At 47.8% G+C, this 17,464-nt stretch overlaps 1 pseudogene; it reads left to right on the forward strand.

Annotated features, from left to right (window-relative positions):
• The first annotated feature begins 13,020 nt into the window (after window positions 1-13,020).
• LOC139006051 (cullin-1 pseudogene) lies at window positions 13,021-15,393 on the forward strand (annotated as a pseudogene).
• The last annotated feature ends 2,071 nt before the right edge of the window (window positions 15,394-17,464 follow it).

A 17,464-nucleotide genomic window follows, 5' to 3' on the forward strand; every position in this document is an offset into this window, starting at 1 on the left:
TGATATCTCGGTGTGGTTTTGATTTGCATTTCCCTAGTGATTCAGAACATTTTTTTTTTCATTTACCTGTTGGCCATCTGTATGTCTTCTTTGGAAAAAGAAAAAGTCTATTCAGATCTTCTGCCCATTTTTTTGTTATTGGGTTGTATGAGTTCTCTATATATTTTGAACTAACCTCTTATCAGATATATGATTTTCAAATATTTTCTCCCATACAGTAGGTTGCTTTTTCATTTTGGTGATGGTTTCTTTACTGTAAAGAAGCTTTTTAGTTTGACAGCTCAGCATTTCTCATTCCTGCAACTTCTCCGTTCTCTGCTGTGGCCTGTGGAGAGTAACTTTTACTATAAACTCTTCATGGTGATGAGAATTATTAATTAACTATGGTAATTTCTTTTTTTGAGACAGGGATTTGAATAGTTGGACAATATTTTTACCTGTTCAACAGATCAAGCAATTAATGTTAATAGTTTCCTGATGAAAATAGGAAACCCTATTTTCAAGAATAAGTTTATTCTATTAAGCATATTTTACTCTAAGCCTAAAGCAGCTATGACAAAATATACAAAGGTTTCTTAAGTAATGCAAAGAAAATCCTCAATTTTTCTTTATGAACTAACATGAAGAACACTTTGTTTTCTTGGCAGGTTGGAGTGAGAAGTAGAGAGTTTGGGAGCTCCAGGTATTATTCCTTATACACAATAAATGATTCCTGAGCTGCTTTCTAAAGAAATGGGTACACAGAGCTGTGTGATGTTAGACTAGAGATTTTTCTTTTTTTTGATGAAGCATTTTGAAAAGGGATAAGGTGGGAATTGTTTTGTTTCACTATGTGGTGTGTCATATAAATCCCCTATACAAAAGAGAGTTAACATGGGAGACCTGACTTCTATCCTTAGAAAGTCTTACTAAAGTTGACCCTTGGTTAGTGTCTGGGAACTTGAATTTTAAGATGGTGGATTTCCACCTTTTCTAGAAATGTTAAAATGGTTCACTGTTCCTAAACTGTGCCATATATATATACAGTGGGGCCTTGACTTACGAGTGTCCCAACTAACAAGTTTTTTGAGATACGAGCCGTCTCTCCGCTGATTTTTTGCTTTGAGTTGCGAGCTAAAATTCGGGTTACGAGCCAGCTTCAGATACCCCACCGCTAGTTGGCGCAGCAAACGTCACAGTGAATGCCACAACATCAGCCCAGCATCACGTGTCTCACTCGTTCACTTTAAGATTTGACATACGAATAATTTGAGTTACGAGCTCCTTCACGGAACGAATTAAACTCGTAAGTCAAGGCCCCACTGTCTCTCTCTCTCTCTCTCTCTCTCTCTCTCTATATATATATATATATACTAGAGGCCCGGTGCACGAAATTCGTGCACTGGGGGGAGGGGGCCCCTCAGCCTGGCCTGCACCCTCTCCAATCTGGGACTCCTTAGGGGATGTCAGACTGCCTGTTTAGGCCCGATCCTTTACCAGCAGTTGGACATCCCTCTCGCAACTCAGGACCGCTGGCTCTTAACCACTTACCTGCCTGCATGCCTGCCTGATTGCCCCTAACCACTCTGTTTGCCAGCCTGATCACCCCCAACTGCTGGCCTGATCACCCCCAACTGCCTCCCCTGCCAGCCTGTTTGCCCCCAACTACCCCCTGCCACCAGCCTGATTGCTCCCAACTGCCCCCCCCCTCACCAGCCTGATTGGGGTTGGGGGGCCGATTCAGGGTGGGGCTGGCCATGGGGAGGGGCTGTGGTTGGTGGGCTGGGCAACCACCCCCCCAAATGGGTTGGGGGGTGGCGATCAGGGCCAGTGGCCTGGGGGAAGAGCCATGGGTGGTTGGCCAGCCAGCCCTGCCCCTGATTGCGGTGGGGGTGGGGGGGCAATCTGGGGTGGGGCTGGGCAAGGGGAGAGGCTGCAGGAGATTGGCCGCCCAGCCCTGCCCCCTCTTGGGGTGGGGGGGTGCAATCAGGGATAGATAGCCACGGGGAGGGGCTGTGGGCCTATTGTGGTGGGGCAGGTTGGTCAAGGATGTGGCTGGCGGGGGGGGGGGGGGGGGGGGGAAGAGGGGGTATTTGGCCAGCTGGCCTGCTCTTCTTTTTTTTTTTTTTGGCAACTTCACAATTTTAATTTGTGGTGCCTATGCTATGTCTGAAAAAGACCTTCTTCCCCTGCCCAGGAGAGCGATGGGGAGGGGGCAGCAAAAAATAGAAGACATCCCTCCCTATTGCACACAGACCCTATATACAGGCTCACCTGGCCCAGGCCGGCGGGATGCTTGGCACATTCTAGGATCCCTGCTCAGGGCCTGGAGGGGTGACTGGTGGCAGCACACGTGAGAGGGGACCTCTGGGTGACCACTCTGGTCCTGGCTACTGGTCTTGGCACTTCCTGGTCCCCAGTTCCTTTCTGGTCCTGCCTGCAGCCTTGGTCCCCCTACCTGGCCTCAGATGGCCCCCTTGGCTCCTGGGGGCTCTGTCCTCCCCTCCTAACCTGGAGATCTCAAGGAAGGTTATGGCTTCTCAGAGACTCCTCGACAGCCCTATCACTCATGTTCACACAGGGAAGGGGTGCATGTGGCAAAAGCAGCTGTATAAATGCGGGTGCAGGAGCAAGTCCTCCGGGGTCACTTGGACAGTTTGCTGATGACGCAGATCAGGACCACATTTTCATCCTTGAGGCGCTGGTTGTCAGCTCGGAGATTGGACAGGCCCTTCAGCTCCTCTTCCAGCTCAGCGGCCTTGCACTCCAGGGCCCTGCACTCCAATCTCGCCAGCTCCAGGATGGCCGGCCTCTCTGCAAAGTGCTCTTGCCTCTGTATGGTGCGCTCCAGCTCCACCTTGAGCTGCTCCAGTCGCATCATGGTCTGGGTCAGGGCCTCACGAAATCTCTCATTCTCAATGTGCAGCTTTGCGTAGAGTTTCCTGAAGCTCCCCCAGGCTCTTCCAATTTTGGCTGGGGTTTGGGGTTTAGGTCCTGCTGCCTCTGGAGGGGAAGAGCTGGATTCTGGGCTGATGTCCACTGGCTTCACCTTCTCCCCCTTCACAGGCCCTCTCCTCTCATTGCCAACTCTGCGGTGCTCCCTGGAGGCCTGTGGTCCCTGTCCCTGCCCCTCAGGCACCTCTACTCTCTGGGCAGGGCCATCAGAATTCTTAACCCCAGGGACTCGGGGCTGCCAGGAAGGGTCCAGGCTCTGAGCACCCTGCTCTCCATGTGGATGGGAGAGTCTGATCAGGGGAAGGCCTGCTGGGGGGAGGGGCTGCAAGGTTGGCTGCTGGCCCCCTGATCAGGCGGTGTGCTGGCTACAGTGGGCGTCATAGCGACTGGCCCCATCAGGGCCATGTTCTGCCTGCTCACCACTCCCCAGTCCCAACACGGCCTCCACTGCAGGGCTATCAGGCCTTTGGGATCACCAGCTCAGGGCGCCTGCTTTCCCACAGGCCTGAGGGGCTCAGGCCTGTGGGAAAGCAGGCGCTGGTGATTTCACCTGCATGCGTGTGCGCCAACCATCGGCTGATGGAAAGCACTGCCCGCTTGGGGCCACTCAAACCTGGGTGGGCAGGTCGGGGGCACTGCCGCCACTGCTATTGCCACTGCCGCTGCTGCTGCTGCTGCTGCTGCTGGGGCTTGAGGCACTGACTGAGGCTGCCAGGCATGCCCGTGACCTGCCCGCCCGAGTTGGGTAGCACATGGGATGCGCCAGCGGGCAGATCACTGCTGCTGCCCGGCCGTAGCACAGCGGATACCCGGGTGGGTACCTGATAGCTGCGGTCCCACCGCCAACCCGAGGACCGGGCGGGAGGCCCAGATGAGGGCAGAGCAGGTGCCGAACACCCTGGTCCCACCTGCCAGCCCTGGGTTCCCTGCGGGAGGCCCGGATGAGGGTAGAGCGGGTTCGGTCCCACCCGCCAGCCCCAGGTTCCCCGCGGGAGGCCCGGATGAGGGTGGATAGGGTTCGGTCCCACCCGCCAGCCCTGGGTCCCCCGTGGAAGTCCCGGATGAGGGTGGAGCGGGTGCTGAACACCTCGGTCCCACCCGCCAGCCTGGGTCCCCCGTGGGAGGCCCGGATGAGGGCAGGGCGGGTGCCCGATTACCAGGGTCCCACCCGCCAGCCCCAGGTCCCCCGTGGGAGGCCCGGATGAGGGCCGATCGGGTGCTGAACACCTCGGTCCCACCCGCCAGCCCTGGGTCCCCCGTGGGAGGCCCGGATGAGGGCGGAGCGGGTTCGGTCCCACCCGCCAGCCCTGGGTCCCCCGTGGGAGGCCCGGATGAGGGCGGAGCGGGTGCCAACACCGAGGTCCCACCCGCCAGCCCCAGGTCCCCCGTGGGAGGCCCGGATGAGGGTAGAGCGGGATCGGTCCCACCCGCCAGCCCTGGGTCCCCCGTGGGAGGCCCGGATGAGGGCGGAGCGGGTGCCAACACCGAGGTCCCACCCACCAGCCCCAGGTCCCCCGTGGGAGGCCCGGATGAGGGTAGAGCGGGTTCGGTCCCACCCGCCAGCCCTGGGTCCCCCGCGGGAGGCCCGGATGAGGGCGGATCGGGTGCCAAACACCGAGGTCCCACCCGCCAGCCCCAGGTCCCCCGCGGGAGGCCCGGATGAGGGCAGAGCAGGTGCCGAACACCGCAGTCCCACCTGCCAGCCCCGGGTTCCCTGCGGGAGGCCCGGATGAGGGTAGAGCAGGTTCGGTCCCACCCGCCAGCCCCAGGTTCCCCGCGGGAGGCCCGGATGAGGGTGGATAGGGTTCGGTCCCACCCACCAGCCCTGGGTCCCCCGTGGAAGTCCCGGATGAGGGTGGAGCGGGTGCCGAACACTGCGGTCCCACCCACCAGCCCTGGGTCCCCCGCGGGAGGCCCGGATGAGGGCAGGGCAGATGCCCGATTACCAGGGTTCCACCCGCCAGCCCCGGGTTCCCCGCGGGAGGCCCGGATGAGGGTGGAGAGGGTTCGGTCCCACCCGCCAGCCCTGGGTCCCCCGGGAGGCCCGGATGAGGGTGGAGCCGGTGGCGAACACTGCGGTCCCACCAGCCAGCCCCAGGTCCCCGGCGGGAGGCCGGGATGAGGACGGAGTGGGTGCCGAACACCACGGTCCCACCCGCCAGCCCTGGGTCCCCCGTGGAAGTCCCGGATGAGGGCGGAGCAGGTGCCGAACACCGAGGTCCCACCCGCCAGCCCCAGGTCCCCTGCGGGAGGCCTGGATGAGGGCAGGGACCTCTGCCGACAGCCCTGGATGGAGGGGAGCTGGCGGTTGGCACTGTCGCCCTGCCTGCAGTATGCAAATTAGCCGCCATCTTGGCTGGTGGTTAATTTGCATATCTCGCTAATTAGCCAATGGGAAGGGTAGCGGTTGTACGCCAATTACCATGTTTCTCTTTTATTAGTGTAGATATATATATATAGTTTATTCTGAATAGCTGCTTTCCTCCTGGGAGTCTGGAATTTGATGCCAGGAAGAGGATGCCTACATCACCAGCCGCCAAAAAGCCTGGGTACTGAGTTTTTAAGAAGTGTCCCTTGATGGGAACAGCCAGCAATGTGTTGTCACAACTTGTTGGGGAAATTAAGGGCACCATGTGAAGCTTGCACCTGATTTTCCCAACTTCTCCCCACGTGCCTTTTTCTTTTGCTGATTGAGCTTTGTGCCTTTTGCTATAATAAATCATAGCTGTGAATATGAATATATGCTGGGTCTTGTGAGCTCTCTGAGTAATTCACCAAACCTGGGAGTGACCTTGAAGACCTGCAACACAGCACCTGTTGACTGTTCTTAAAATTTTTAGTTTGTCACACATCTATTGAGTTTTCACTGTGTGCCCAAGTATTTTTTAAACATTGGTATTATAATAATAAATAAGGTACATCTCTCTTAAGAAGCCTCTGGTGCAGTGGTGTGGTTCTCACTCAAGGCTGATTTTATCTCCCAGGGGATATTTGTCAACGTCTGGGGAAGTTTTGATTTGTCACCACGGGGAAAATGCTACTGACATCAAGTGGGTAGAAGTCAGGGACATTGGAAACATCCTACAGTATAAACAGAGCAGCTCTCCCACCCTCCCACAATACAGAATTATGCAGACCAAAATGTCAATAGTGCCAAGGTTGAGAAACCCTGAGATAGTGGTAGAAACAGACACATAAACAGATATTCTTCTTTATTATTTTATTGTATTGTTTAAAGTATTACAGATAGTAGTACATATGTCTCCTTTTTTCCCCATTGACCTTACCCCGGCCTCCCCTAACCTCCAGCACATTCCCTCATCCGCCCCCTCCAGTGTCTTGCATCCATTAGTTATGCTTATATGCATGCATACAAGTCCTTTAGTTGATCTCTTTTTTTTTAAATACATTTTATTGATTTTTTACAGAGAGGAAGGGAGAGAGATAAAGAGCTAGAAACATCGATGAGAGAGAAACATCGACCAGCTGCCTCCTGCACATCTCCCACTGGGGATGTGCCCGCAACCAAGTCACATGCCCTTGCCCGGAATCAAACCTGCAACCCTTCAGTCCCCAGGCCGACGCTCTATCCACTGAGCCAAACCGGTTCCCCCAACCCTCCCCAGCCTTCCCACTGTAGTCTGTTCGATACTTCTCTGCCTCTGTATCTATCTTTTTGTTCATCAAGTTATAATGTTCTTTATTATCTATAAATGAGAGAGATCATGTGGTATTTTTCTTTCACTGACTGGCCATCAGCAGATGAGTGGATTAGAAAACTACAGTACATCTACACAATGGAATACTACGATGCTATAAAAAGAAGGAATTCTTACCATTTGCAACAGCATGGATTATGCTAAGTGAAATGCCAGAGTCCATTTATTGTCTTCACTAGCTGAGTATAGACAGAGACCCCCAAAAGTTAGTAACCTTCGAAGTCCTAGCAAAGGTTAGGGCTGTGCACCACCCAGTTAATCTAGATAATGGTAGCTGAAGCATCATCCCCACCTTAGTTCACTTAATTCCTTAGATACTTATGTAAATCCTTGTTGATTATTGTTGATTAGATATTCTGCCTATTTCTGGAAATTGTCTGCTGATGAGCTAATCTGTGTGTCATTGAAACCTCCTTACCCTAAGGGCAACTCCAGATCAATAAAAGATTGGAGTGGCCTGAGCATCAGTGGAAGTCCTTCTGGACTTGCCTGCCTGGTCCCCCAATATTTCAAAATTATCTCGTGTCATTTTTCTCTCATTTGTGTGCAGCTCCTCTTTTCAGATCCCGAACCCTGATCCACGCAGGACATGGGAGGAAACATACACGACAGTGAAATAAGTAAAATAAAGAGATAATTTTAATAGAATTTGAAAACTGTTCATTGATTTTCTCTTTCCCAGGGACCTTGTCTTCTGTCCTATCTTAGCCACTCATTCCCAAAACTGGGATCCTCCACCTATGACCTTTTCATTTTCTTTCACCACCCCCCCACAACTTCCTATTTCCCCCCAAAAGGTTAAATTCCATAGTCAATTACTGTATTTCCTTTCATAAACCCCAACACCCCCATACCTAGTTCCCTTTGTAGGCCTCACTTGGTCAATCACAATATTATTAAATCCAAGTCAGTGCCTTCACCAGATCCACAATGCAGTTGACCTTGACTGGTTTCACTTTAAATTCATGATCACTAACTATCAAATGTGCCCTGAATACTGCCTTCCATGATGTCTCTGCAGTTTCTTCATTCTCTCATTCAACAATTTCATATCTTCTCTCTCCTCAAGTTTCCTATCCCTTCTATCCTTTCTTTACTCTCAAGTTGCTCATGCCATGTCCAGTTCCACGAGAAAATAAAAGCAATCAGAAGAGAACTTCCACAAGCTATCAGGGCCACAGCTACTTGTCTTCAGGCACCCGGCACCAGTACTCTATCTTCTTCCCTTTATAAAGCATAAACTGTGTATCAACCAGATCTGACCCTCTCTCACTTGCTCAAGGACATCACTCTAGCAACTCTGTCCCACATTTTCTGCATGATCATTGTTCCTTTGCTCCTTGCATCTTCCCTACAAACACAAAAATGTTATCTTCCCTGTCTTAACAAACTTCCTATCCTGACCCCACTTCCTCTAGTCACTGCCCCATTTCTCATCTTCCCTGCATAGAAAAATTCCTCAGAATTGTCCTTTGTATGTGCTGCTTTGAATTGTCTTTTTTCTATTCTTTTCTGAGCCAATTCAGGTTTTTACCAGCACTGTTCTCCCCAATCTGCTCTTGTCATACTGTAATATCCTGAAATGATAAGTCATCTTCTTATAAGTCAGATGGAGGCGGGGAGCCCAGGGCATTCTGGTGCCCCAGGGCTATGCTAACGCTTGCTTGTTGACCTGACTTGCTGATCCCCGTTTCTTTCACAGACTGCACAGTTCCTCTCAACTCTCTGAATCATGGCTTTACTTTTAACCCCCTCATTGCTTTGTTCTCTTACCAGCTCTAAGCTTAGTTCCAATGAAAAATAATGGAATTGGCCAGTTCATAATTCCAGGCCAGGCTACATCGTGTATTACCTACAAGGCTATAGACTAGAGCTGATTTGGCTTAGGTCTACACTGCCAGTTCAAACACCGGCCACACGGAGGCAAAAAATAGCCCATCATTGCTTCTCTGAGTTAGAAGCTGAGGGCAAGGCAGCTTTATCAAAGAAGGAACGTAAGACAACCAGTGTTGTGGCACTCACTACATTTTCAATTATTTCCTCCTTCTCAAATGGCATGGATCACATTCTGCTGTGTAATAGTAATCCTACATACTACATGTGGCACCTCCTAAATTTAGGGGTGTGCATTCAAATTCTATGTCTCAGTTATCTCCATGTCTTTCAGTCCATTGACTGTATGCCTATAACTTAATAAAGCCACATTAGGGCAATATAAAAGGAACATTTACACTAATGACCTGAAGCATATTTTCCCAATTCTGACCACACTTCATTCTGTCCTCGTGACTGACTGTCTCTTCTTCTGCTGGTACCTCCTCCTGGCCTCTCTAGCTCCACCCTAGACTGAAAATTTGGTGTGAAGTACAGTGACTCATATATTTACTGCTCTGTTCCCAGAACCTTGCTAGCCCATCCTCGGTGATCTGTGAATGTTAATTGAATGAATAGTAACTGAACATTGGTCCCAGATTCATCACTTTGGCTCCATTTTTATGGCTCTCTGGCTAGACCTTGGTGATATAATAACTTCTGCAGTTTTGTCTATTGATTAGAGTCTTTACTCACCTTCACTCCTTGCCCTGTCCCAAGGCCATGATAGGAAGCCTTGGAAAGTACAGTGCATAAAAAAAGGAGGCATGTGCCCTTGCCAGTGTGGCTCCATGTTTAGAGTGTCAGCCTTACACTGAAGTCTTGGATTCAATTCCTGATCCAGGGAATGTACCTGGGTTACAGGTTCGATCCCCAGACCCCTCCAGAGCATGTGCAAAAGACAACCAATCAATGTGTCTCTCTCACGTTGATGTTTCTCTCTCTCTCTCTCTCTCTCTCTCTCTCTCTCTCTCTCCTCTCTCTGCTGGGAGCCGGTCCATCCTTGCTGCTTGACACAGTAGCTGCAGGGAAGAAACATCTGCACAGCATATGTTTCAAGGGACCTGGCGTATATGGCATACTGTTCTTAATATGTTTGCTCCCCTTCTTGGCGCTATGTGTTTTAACCAAGGTCACCTCTCTGAGAAAGGTTGTTTCCCCGGGTAGGGATTTTTCCCTGAAGTTAGGGAGGGAATAAAACCCCTTAACTAAGTGCCAGGCGGGTACTTAATCACTTTAACTACAAACAATCACGCTTAAGCTACATAATCTTTGTTCCCTGGAATGGAGATAAGAAACGCCCTAACCTTTGCAATAGAAATTGACAGGATTAAAATCAACTGGTATAAATACAGATGTAACAAGATAATAAACATCAGTTCCTAACCAGAACTTGGCCTGATTAGATCCCGACCAGAACTTTGGCTGGAGATCCTGGCTAGAGGTCCTGACTAGGCTGCTGATCAACTGAAGGCTGTCTCCGAGTCATTCCTTCTTCACCGACTCCGTCCACACCTTTGGGGACCCCTGGACCTGCTGGGGTTGGACCCCAGCATTTCTCTCTCTCTTCCTCTCTCTTTCTCTCTCTCTCTCCTTTTCCCTCCTTTCCTCTCTCTCTAAAATCAATGGAGAAGCCAGGCAGGCATGGCTCAGTGGTTGAGCATTGGCGTATAGACCAGGAGGTCATGGTTCAATGCCTGGTCAGAACACATGCCTGGGCGTGTGGGCTCAATCCCCAGTATGGGGTGTGCAGGAAGCTGTCGATCAATGATTCTCCCTCATCATTGATGTTTCTCTCTATCCCTCTCTGAAATTAATAAAAATATTTTTAAAAATAAAATAAAATCTGTGGAGAAAATATCCTTAGGTGACGACTAACAAAACAAACACACAAAAATAGCTTTTAAAAAGGGGGGCATGCAATACATTTTTAGCAAACAAATTAGCTTCCTGGAAATGTAACCCACTCCCAGATAGGCCCAGAGCTATTAATATGGCTGCCTGGTTTTCCTCAGCCCCCATTACCATGCATAAGAGAAAAGAAATAAGCACAGCCAGCCAGTGTGGCTCCATGGTTGAGTGTCGACCTATGAACTAGTAGGTCAAGGTTCCATTCCTGGTCAGGGCACAAGCCCAGGTCATGAGCTTGATCCCTAGGGAGGGTGTGCAGGAGGCAGCCTATCAGTGATTCTCTCTTATCATTGATGTTTCTCTCTCTCCCCCTTCCCCTTCCTCTCTGAAATCAATAAAAATATATTTCTTAAAAAGAAAAGAAATAAGCCCATTTAATAGTAGTGAAAATGTTACTACTAATAAAGATAAGAGCTGCATTGCAGCCAAATTACATATTTTTTTACAGGATGGGGAAATTTTCATATTGCCCTATATTTAAGTATTTATTGTTCAGAGAGGGATCTGGGGCTGATATGGTCTCCATAGCATTTTTCTTCTTTCTTTTACCTATTAATACCCACATTTTGGATAGTTCACAAATTATTGGTATCCCTACCAGAGGAGGAGAAATACAAATAGAAAAGGAACTAAAATTCAAATTTATCAACTGAGTTGTTTGTCCATAACTCTGATAGTTTAGAAAAATAAAGATGGGGCTGAAACACCAGCAGAAGAGGTAGGAGGCTGAAATCAGTGATTAGAAGTGAAATGTGAACCCTGACCTATGGAATTCCTTTATAGTATTTTCTGGGTGCTAGAGGGATTTTTGTGTCAGGAGACAGATTCAATAAAATAACTTTTATTTAAATATTAGTATCAGCTTATATAAGATTCTCCCTGCCGTCTCAAATCAATTATTGACTATCCTCTGTTGATGATTGAGAAATGATAGCAATTAATTAACTATTTTTACATTGAAGATGACCACATTGCTCTAATTCAAGTATGCCTATATAAGCTAGCCAGGAGGTGTGCGGCTGCAATGTAGGTTTTGAAGAATCCGCAAGCCAACGTTATGGTGCAAAGAAAATGACAATATAAAACATCATCTTTGCTCCTATTTGATTATTATTATTTTCTTAATCCTCACCAGAGGATATTTTTCCATTGATTTCTTAGAGAGAGTGGAAAAGAGAGGGAAAGACAGAGAGAAATACTGATGTGAGAGAAACACACCAATTGGTTGCCTCCTGCATGAGCCCTGACCAGGGTCTAGGCTAGGGAGGAGATTCTGCAACCCAGGTACATGCCCTTGATCAGAATCAAACCCAGAACTCTTCAGTCTGCAGGCCAACACTCTACCCATTAAGCCAAACTGGCTAGGGCAATTTTTGCTCCTGTTTGAGAAGACTGAATCCTATTGTAGGCAAAACATCTTTTTGTTTTTTGCTCTACACTTACTATATTAGACTGAAAATGTATGTCAAAGAAAATCAGTAAAGATTAGTTGTATTTATATGAAGCATGCACTTGCTTGAATTAGAGCAACATAAATGACCAAATATCATCCAGATGGATGTAAAGACTAATCATAAATTTTAAAACAAAGATCAGTTGTTAGACATGTTAATTTTTTCTCCTTCTTCCTAGTTCTTTCTATTTTTATGTCCTTATTTTCTATGACTTAAAGTTTAATTTATAAAATAAAGTGGTAGTGGTATTTTTTTTTCAGTAGTCCATTAAAGAGCAAAACAGACCACTACTATAAGTCATAGCAGTCTGAGATTTTTTTTTTAAGATATTCACAGAAAAAGTAAGAAAGCCAAATTTGGACTTTTTTTTTTCTGTTTGGTAGCCATTCCAACTGCATTACCTAGGTTAGTATCCATTTTTTAGTAATTTTACTGGCTCTTATTTTCCCAAGTTCTAATGTTGATTTTTTTGTCTTTCTCTCCTGCCAGAAGCCGGTCCACTCTTGCTGCTTAACACAGTTGCTGCAGGGAAGAAACATTTGCACAGCATATGTTTCAAGGGACCTGGCCTATATAGCATACTGTTCTTAATATGTTTGCTCCCCTTCTTGGTGCTATGTGTTTTAACCAAAGTCACCTCTCTGAGAAAGGTTGTTTCCCCGGGTAGGGATTTTTCCCTGAAGTTAAGGAGGGGATAAAACCCCTTAACTAAGTGCCAGGCGGGTACTTAATCACTTTAACTACAAACAATCACGCTTAAGCTACATAATCTTTACTCCCTGGAATGGAGATAAGAAACGCCCTAATCTTTGCAATAGAAATTGACAGGATTAAAATCTGTATAAATACAGATGTAACAAGACAATAAACACCAGAACTTGGCTGGAGATCCTAGACAGAACTTGGCTGGAGATCGTGGCTAGAGATCCTGGCTAGGCTGCTGATCAACTGAATGCTGTCTCTGTGTCATTCCTTCTTTGCCGACTCCGTCCACACCTTTGGGGATCCCTGGACCTGCTGAGGTTGGACCCCAACACCCAAGTACCCATCAGTAGACCCCGAACCCTAAACTACACGGAACGTGGAGAGAAAATACATCAACAACAATAGGGGAAGTTTTCCGTCTTTGAATAAGGATTGCTGCACTGGACAACTTCAGAATATTACTCACAATGTCATCGAACAGGAGTCAGAATCCCCATGGACTGAAGCAGATTGGCCTTGACCAGATCTGGGATGACCTCAGAGCCGGAATCCAGCAGGTGTACACCAGACAGAGTATGGCAAAATCCAGATACATGGAGCTCTACACTCATGTTTATAGCTACTGCACGAGTGTTCACCAGTCAAACCAAACGCAAGGGGCTGGCGTCCCTCCTTCTAAATCAGAAAAGGGGCAAACGCCTGGGGGAGTACAACTTCTTGGCTTGGAATTATACAAACGACTTAAAGAATTTTTGAAGAATTATTTGACAAATCTTCTTAAGCATGGAGAAGACTTGATGGATGAGAGTGTTCTGAAGTTCTACACTCAGCAGTGGGAAGATTACCGGTTTTCCAGCAAAGTTCTGAATGGAATTTGTGCCTACCTCAATAGATATTGGGTTCGCCGTGAATGTGATGAAGGACAAAAAGGAATATATGAAATCTATTCTCTTGCATTGGTGACTTGGAGAGATTGTCTATTCAGGCCCTTGAACAAACAGGTAACCAATGCTGCTTTAAAACTGATTGAAAAGGAAAGAAATGGTGAAACCATCAATACAAGACTGATTGGTGGAGTTGTACAATCTTATGTGGAATTGGGGCTGAATGAAGATGATGCATTTGCGGAGGGTCCTACGTTAACAGTGTATAAAGAATCCTTTGAGTCTCAGTTTTTGGCTGATACAGAGAGATTTTATACCAGAGAGAGTACTGAATTCTTGCAGCAGAACCCAGTTACTGACTACATGAAAAAGGCAGAGGCCCGTCTGCTCAAGGAGCAACAAAGAGTGCAGGTCTACCTCCACGAAAGCACTCAGGACGAGCTAGCGAGGAAGTGCGAGCAGGTGCTCATCGAGAAGCACCTGGAGATTTTTCACACAGAGTTTCAGAACTTGCTAGATGCTGATAAAAACGAAGATTTGGGTCGCATGTATAATCTTGTATCTCGAATCCAGGACGGCCTAGGAGAACTGAAAAAACTTTTGGAGACACATATTCATAATCAGGGTCTTGCAGCAATTGAAAAGTGTGGAGAAGCTACTTTAAATGATCCCAAAATGTACGTGCAGACAGTGCTGGATGTTCATAAAAAGTACAATGCCCTAGTCATGTCAGCATTCAATAACAACACGGGCTTCGTGGCCGCCCTGGACAAGGCTTGTGGGCGCTTCATAAACAGCAATGCTGTCACCAAGATGGCTCAGTCGTCCAGTAAGTCCCCCGAATTGCTGGCTCGATACTGTGACTCCTTGTTGAAGAAGAATTCCAAGAACCCAGAAGAAGCAGAAATAGAAGGTACACTCAATCAAGTGATGGTTGTCTTCAAGTACATAGAGGACAAGGATGTGTTCCAGAAGTTCTATGCGAAGATGCTGGCCAAAAGACTCGTGCACCAGAACAGTGCGAGTGATGATGCCGAAGCAAGCATGATCTCCAAATTAAAGCAAGCATGTGGGTTTGAGTATACCTCTAAACTTCAGCGGATGTTTCAGGACATTGGCGTGAGCAAAGATTTAAACGAACAGTTCAAAAAGCACCTGACAAATTCAGAGCCACTGGACTTGGACTTCAGTGTCCAGGTGCCGAGCTCCAGCTCGTGGCCCTTCCAGCAGTCCTGCACGTTCGCCTTGCCGTCAGAGCTGGAACGTAGCTACCAGCGATTCACTGCTTTCTACGATAGTCGTCATAGCGGCAGGAAGCTGACGTGGTTGTACCAACTCTCCAAAGGAGAGCTGGTCACAAACTGCTTCAAGCGCAGATACACTTTGCAGGCATCTACATTCCAGATGGCAATCCTGCTTCAATACAACACGGAAGATGCTTACGCGGTGCAGCAGCTGAGGGACAGCACTCAAATCAAAATGGACATTTTGGCACAAGTCCTACAGATTTTATTGAAGTCGAAGTTATTGGTCTTGGAAGATGAAAATGCAAATGTTGATGAGGTAGAATTGAAGCCAGATACCTTAATAAAATTATATCTTGGTTATAAAAATAAGAAATTAAGGGTTAACATCAATATGCCAATGAAAACCGAACAGAAGCAGGAACAGGAAACTACACACAAAAATATTGAAGAGGACCGGAAACTGCTGATCCAGGCGGCGATTGTGAGGATCATGAAGATGCGGAAGGTCCTGAAGCACCAGCAGCTGCTTGGGGAAGTGCTCACTCAGCTGTCCTCATGGTTCAAGCCACGGGTCCCGGTCATCAAGAAATACATTGATATTCTGATCGAGAAAGAATATTTGGAGCGAGTTGATGGTGAAAAGGACACCTACAGTTACTTGGCTTAACCCTTGTAGAGGGTCTGATTGCCACCGTGGCCAATGTTCCTGGTGGGTGGGATGACGACCAGTTCCTAGCAGCTGCCTGCACCACTGGCCTCCCTTTCTAAACTGAGACCAAGACTCCCAGCAGCCGGTCTCAGATGTACATCAGAACTGCTCAGGATCGAAACATTTCAAGTCTGTAAATATGGACATCGATGCCATTTAACCTAATTTAAGAACAGAGGAGAATGAACCATCATGCTGAGGGCTGCATGCTACTGCAACTAGATCAATACATCAGCTACGTGCTAACAGCTGTCTCCGCCTCGGCAGCACTGAGTGTCGGCCACACTTTGAGAGGAGTCTGAATGGACCCGCGTGTAATCTGCTCTGAAAACCATCTGTATAATGTGTTTCATTTTTTAATGTGTGAAATAAAGAAAATTAAAGGATTTCTGTAAATAAATAAATAAATAAATAAAGTCAGCTGGTATAGACCTAGCCAGTTTGGCTCAGTGGATAGAGCATCAGCCTGCAGACTGAAGGATCCCAGGTTCGATTCCGGTCAAGGGTATATACCTTGGTTGTGGGTATATTCCCAGTAGGGGGTGTGCAGGAGGCAGCTGATCGATGTTTCTCTCCCATCAATGTTTCTAACTCTCTCTCCCTCTCCCTTCCTCTCTGTAAAAAATCAATGAAATTTTTTTTTTTAAAAAATCAGCTGGTATAAATACAGATAACAAGACAATAAACCAGAATTTGGCTGGAGATCCTGACCAGAATTTGGCTGGAGATCCTGGCTAGAGATCCTGGCTAGGCTGCTGATCAACTGAAGGCTGTCTCCATGTCATTCCTTCTTCGCCGACTCCATCCACACCTTTGGGGACCCCTGGACCTGCTGGGGTTGGACCCCAAAACTCTCCAATAGAGTTAAATTACATTTTTAACCTACTTAGAAACGTGAGATCATCATAATAAGCATTGTGAGGAAATGTCAAGTTCATTTAGACAAATGTCTATCCCGCACTGAGTTTACATTTTAATAAGAATAAGAAAATGCCTGGCCGCTGTGGCTCAGTGATTAAGTGCTGACCTATGAACCAGGAGGTCATGGCTTGATTCCCAGTTAGGGCATGTGCCCAGGTTGTGCAGGAGGCAGTTGATAAATGATTCCCTCTCATCATTGATGCTTCTCTCTCTCTCTCTCTTCCTCTCCCTTCCTTTCTGAAATCAATCAAGACATATTTTTTTTAAAAGAATATAGAAGAAAACCAAGATGGCGGCATAGGTAAACACCGGAGTTTGCTGCCTCGCACAACCACTTCAAAAATACAACTAAAAGATGGAATGGACATCACCCAGAACCACAGGAAGGCTGGCTGAGTGGAAATTCTACAACTAGAAGGAAAGAGAAAAGCACACTGAGACTCAGAGGAGGTGCGGTGTGTAAGTAAAATACTAAGGTACAGAGGCGCACACGGAGCGCGCTGGCGGCTGAGGGCGCAGTTGTCTTTTTCAATTGGGAGGGAGTCTCAGGCTCTGAGCTCCAGTTCCAGGCGAGTCTCTGGGGACCTAAACTCATACGGGAGAAGCGGGACTGTCTGGCATCGGTCGGAACTCGAGGGCAGCTTTCTCTCGGAGTTACTTGCAGTAATTGCTGTGACACTGAGAAGCGGGGCCTCTGAAGGCAGGACTGAGAGCAGCCATAACTGCTCGATCCACCAGCCCTGTTGATCCCATGGGACCCGCCCCGCCCAAGCCTTGCACGGAGGTGTTTGCTGGGTAGCTTCAGGAAGAGGCTAGATTAGCACCTCCCTAGAGCTCCAGGACAGAAGTTTTCCCACTACAAACACAGCTGATTCTCACAGCCAATTGGCCTGGAGATCAATCCCTCCCAGTGCTACTTACAACAATCAAGGCTTAACTACAACAAGACTGTGCACAAAGACCACAAGGGGGAGCACCAAGAGTGTCCTCCTCAGGTAATTGGGAAGACTGAACCACTGGGCCCTAGAGGACACTTAGCACAGAAAACCACTTTATCAACACAAGGAAGCATAAAAAATGCGGAGACAAAGGAACAGGCCACAAATGG

Source organism: Myotis yumanensis, unplaced genomic scaffold (genome assembly GCF_028538775.1).
Source record: "Myotis yumanensis isolate MYYU_CA2020_CCGP unplaced genomic scaffold, mMyoYum1.0.hap1 SCAF_1, whole genome shotgun sequence".
NCBI lineage: Eukaryota > Metazoa > Chordata > Mammalia > Chiroptera > Vespertilionidae > Myotis > Myotis yumanensis.